The 5,082-nt window shown below is 51.3% G+C and overlaps 1 long non-coding RNA gene across 1 annotated transcript; it reads left to right on the top strand.

Moving 5' to 3' along the window:
* The first annotated feature begins 430 nt into the window (after positions 1–430).
* LOC138242451 (uncharacterized) lies at positions 431–4,005 on the top strand. Its single transcript, XR_011191588.1, has 3 exons — positions 431–586; positions 2,732–3,031; positions 3,963–4,005. It is a non-coding gene; the product is annotated as an uncharacterized lncRNA (long non-coding RNA).
* Positions 4,006–5,082: the final 1,077 nt, after the last annotated feature.

Genomic DNA, 5,082 nt, shown 5'->3' with positions numbered 1-5,082 from the left:
CTGTTTAGTCTGTAATTAATTCTGTCCTGTTGTACCCAAATCGCCCAGGTGGCCCCTCCTCTAGAAACCCTCAGTGGGCAAATATACATAAAGCACTGGCGCCCTCTGGTGGCTGGAAGACTAACTGTAAGAATCACTGTCGTATTGCAAACCCTGCTTCTACACATCACAGCAATTCCTTCCACAGCTGTCCTGATCAAGCAGAGTATTAGAGGAGGGGCAGAAGCTGATGACCTTCAATTCAGCTGAGCCTACAGCTGGACTGGATGAGTAGACAGTGCTGGACAGCACACACTCACACACAACACTGCGCTCAGATTCTGAAGGGACTTGTCATTCCCTCTAGGGGCAGGTGGGTGACATCACAGCCCCTCTCTAGCCCAGCCACGTCACAGACACACAGCTGCAGTCAGGAGAGGAGGAGCCCTCTGTCCCCCCTCTAGGGGCAGGACAGCTGCAGTCAGGAGAGGAAGAGCTGAGCTCCCTCAGTTCACTCTCTCAGAGCGCAGAGTCATGGAGGGACTCAGAGGAGCCCCAGAGCTTCTCCTGCTGGTCCTCCTCTCCCTGGCCGGAGGATCCCTCTCAGGTAAGAGCAGGACTGTCTTCTCTCGGGGGGGCTGGAGAGTGAGGGGGCTCCCAGTGTCAGTGTGGGGGGCTGGAGAGTGAGGGGGCTCCCAGTGTCAGTGTGGGGGGCTGGAGAGTGAGGGGGCTCCCAGTGTCAGTGTGTGGGGGGCTGGAGAGTGAAGGGGCTCCCAGTGTCAGTGTGTGGGGGGCTGGAGAGTGAGGGGGCTCCCAGTGTCAGTGTGGGGGGCTGGAGAGTGAGGGGGCTCCCAGTGTCAGTGTGGGGGGCTGGAGAGTGAGGGGGCTCCCAGTGTCAGTGTGTGGGGGGCTGGAGAGTGAGGGGGCTCCCAGTGTCAGTGTGTGGGGGGCTGGAGAGTGAAGGGGCTCCCAGTGTCAGTGTGGGGGGCTGGAGAGTGAGGGGGCTCCCAGTGTCAGTGTGGGGGGCTGGAGAGTGAGGGGGCTCCCAGTGTCAGTGTGGGGGGCTGGAGAGTGAGGGGGCTCCCAGTGTCAGTGTGGGGGGCTGGAGAGTGAGGGGGCTCCCAGTGTCAGTGTGTGGGGGGGGGGGGCAGGATTTCCACACTGTTCTGACCCCCCCTGAGGCTCCAGCAGCTGCGCCCCTGTCTGCTGGTGAGTAACACACACATAGAATAATCGTCATCACAATTATCAACATTTGTTCAATACTTCTTGTATAAAACACTGATACATTGAGAATTCGGATATATAACAGACAGCTCCTAGCTTTTATTACTGAATATCACGTACAACACTGCTGATAAGGGAAATATACTGGTTTCACACACCCATGTTAGAATGTTGTTTATTTCCTAACACGTAAAGTATTTTGACAGTTTCTGGGGATGGCTTGTTGGACACTGAGATGAGATTTCTTCACAGGTCAGCTTATCTGAAAGGGTCTGGCTCAGAGCTCCCTGCGATCATCACCCTTTCCAGCACACTGAGCGATGAAAATGCCGTTCAAAACAGTTTTTGAGAAGCTGCTTGGCAACAAGAGCCTATTTTAAAACAACAGCTTCTCCTTACTGTAACAAATGGCAGTGAGCCTCTTCAAACACATGACCTCTGTGGTTCAAGGGCTCAGGCCGTGGTCACTGTTAGATAGGAAACTGCGCACAGATGTTGGGGATGTGTGATCTGGGTAATATCTGTTCTCTCATCAGATATTACCCAGTGCTTGTTGAATCTCTCAGTCACTACACTGAGCTTGTCTGAATGACAAAGCAATATATAATACTGTATTAATACTATAATATTGTACTATACAATACAATACTGTACACTGTATGGCATTGTCATCTGTAAAAATCTTTTTGGGGCATTCTATACCACGCTCTGCTATACCGTAGTATACAATACACTAGTGTACTACAATATACAATACAATACTGTACTGTACTACACTGTACAGTACTACACATTATAATACTATACTACACTCTACTGTACTATACAATACACTAGTGTACTACAATATACAATACAATACTGTACTGTACTACACTGTACAGTACTACATGTCTAATACTGTACTGCACTCTACTGTACTATACAATACACTAGTGTACTACAATATACAATACAATACTACACTAAACAGTACTACACATTATAATACTATACTACACTATACCGTACTATACAATACACTAGTGTACTACAATATACAATACTATACTGTACTACACTATACTGTACTACACATTATAATACTGTACTACACTCAACTGTACTGTACACTGTACACTGTACTCTGTATGGCTTGGTCACCTGTTGCAGCTCTGCACACACAGCTCAGAGAAACGGCTTCTCTTCATGCCTGAATCGGGGGAATGTGAGGGGACAGTCAGGACCCAGAGAGTCTGTAACTGCTCTGTGCTCCCTGGAGGGCGGCGCTCTGTCACATGATGCTCATGCTCTGCAGAAACACAATGAGATGTCAAAGAAAAACGTACAGAAGGTCATCAGTGAAGCTGATCCTGAGCTCATTCTGTAGCAGGATGAGACACAGCTGGAAGATGATTGATTGAAATAAGTTATTTTCTTCAATTTTCCAATCCCAGCCCCTCCTCCTGTGTGTCTTGTCTGTCTCCCATGTAGACAGAGGGGCTGTTGCTCTGAGTCTGTTCTTCACCAGACTGTTCTTCCACAGGTCCAGCGAGCCACACTGTCACTGTCCCAGAGGGAAGAGCTGTAATCCTGATCTGCGCTGTGAGAAAGCCTGTTTCTTCCCATGAGCCAATACGGTGGTCAGTCACTCTGAGAATTGGTGTTGATCACACCGTGCTGTCCAGACTTGAGGATGGAAGTCTGGTCAAAGGAGTTGATGATCCACAGAACAGATTCTCTCTGCTTGACGATTCCTCCCTCCTGATATGGAGTGTGAAGCCTGGAGACTCTGGACTGTACAGCTGTAACAGGCAGCCAGTGGCAGATTTACAGGTGACGACAGGTGAGCAGTCCGAAGCTCTTCCCTGCTGTGTCTGTCTTGAGCTGGTCTGGCCCAGAGGGGTTTCCTCCCAGCTGCCAGCAGCTCTGGCCTCGGAGGAGTGTGGGGCAAGAGAAGCAGCAGCAGCAGACGCTGCTCTGCGGTCAGGAGGAGTCTGTGAGGAGGGTCCGGGCGAGACAGTGCAGTGTGCGAGGCGCTGCGGCAAGCTCCGGTAAAAAAGTCCACGCCACTGGTGGGGGGACGGGAGCACCAGTGTGAGGTTAGCAGGGGACCAAAAATACTACAAAAGGAGAGGTGAAAAATAAAACAAAAAGGAAAAACCGCTGTGCCTCTTGACCTCCAGGCTGGGCTTCCCCTGTTCAACGGGCTCCAGTCTGGAAAAGGAGCAGCCTGCCCCGGAGGTACTGCACAGCGGGACAGGTGGGAAAGAAACACCTCACCCGGGTGCAATCCCCCTCCGGGACTGTCGGTGTGGAACTCCCCCTCCGGGGGTGGCCCTGCTCCTCCCCTCGGGGGGGGTGTCCAGTGCGCCTTTATAGGACCCGCCCAGCTGGGGCGGGGCAGCGGGGACTGCGAAGGCCAGGCTCCGCCCTTCTACCGGGGCTCCGCCTCCACACTGGCCACGCCCCCTGCCTCGCGCCACACTGCTCAGGCTGTGTCTCTCCAACACGTTCCTCCTAAAGGGCCCGTTGTGAAACGCACCCGAGATGAATTTATCAGGACATTGGATCCTTGGATCACTTAGCTCCTATGTGAGGCAGATTCCCGGTGATCCTTTGGGAAAGAGCTGCATGAGATCCTCAGGTGATCCACTCAAGCAGGAGGAGCTTCACACCTGTAGCCTGTCTTACAGTCTTACAGGACAATACCACAGTGACAGGATACAGGACTCTTCTGAATCATGGAAATACTCTTGTCTGTAATCTGTTTCCAGGGAACCCCTTTCCTGATGATGACTTCGACATTCTGATCTCCGGGAATGGTACTGACACCCCGTCTGTCTGCTGCTACACTCCTCCTTCACACAAATTTAAACTGTCTGTCTATTTCTCTCTCTCCTCCCCTGTACTTTTAATATTGAATATGTCTGCAATCTGTTTCCAGGGAACCCCTTTCCTGATGATGACTTCGACATTCTGATCTCCGGGAATGGTACTGACACCCCGTCTGTCTGCTGCTTCACTCCTCCTTCACACAAATTTAAACTGTCTGTCTATTCCTCTCTCTCCTTCTCTCTCTCTCCTCCCCTGTACTTTTAATATTGAATATGTCTGTAATCTGTTTCCAGGGAACCCCTTTCCTGATGATGACTTCGACATTCTGATCTCCGGGAATGGTACTGACACCCCGACTGTCTGCTGCTTCACTCCTCCTGCACACAGATTTAAACTGTCTGTTCCTCTCTCTCTACCTCTTTCATTCTCCCTGTGTCTCTCTCTCCTGTCCTGTAATAGTTCACCTGTCTGTCTGTTCCTCTATCCTTCTTTCTCTCCTCCCCTGTACTGTTAATAGTAAACACAGTATGTCTGTAATCTGTTTCCAGAGAACTCCAGTTTTTCTGAGGAGCACGAGACCGAGAGCCCCAGTCCAGGTACTGACTGCTGCTTCACTCCTCCTCCACACTGATTTCACCTGTCTGTCTGTTCCTCTCTCTGTCTCTCCTCCCGTCTTGGGTCGACACTGACACCCTGTCCAGAACCGGACTGCCTGCTGTCCTCACATCAATTAACCACAGCAGCCTAACGAGCTGTGTGGGCCGGGACGTTTTCACACTCTCTTGCGCTCTGATTGGCTGGTGTGTCTTCTGAATCGTAATGACCTTCATGACCTCCACTGACCACTCGTGACATACACTGCCCCTACATGACCCTACTGCCCCTCCACGACCTCCACTGCCCCTACATGACCTCCACTGACCACTCGTGACATACACTGCCCCTACATGACCCTACTGCCCCTCCACGACCTCCACTGCCCCTACATGATCTCCACTGACCACTCATGACATACACTGCCCCTACATGACCTCCACTGACCACTCGTGACATACACTG

Source organism: Lepisosteus oculatus, chromosome 14 (genome assembly GCF_040954835.1).
Source record: "Lepisosteus oculatus isolate fLepOcu1 chromosome 14, fLepOcu1.hap2, whole genome shotgun sequence".
NCBI classification, from domain to species: Eukaryota; Metazoa; Chordata; class Actinopteri; order Semionotiformes; family Lepisosteidae; genus Lepisosteus; species Lepisosteus oculatus.
Note: the sequence above shows the minus strand (reverse complement) of the source record. Positions and strands in the feature narration are given on the sequence as shown.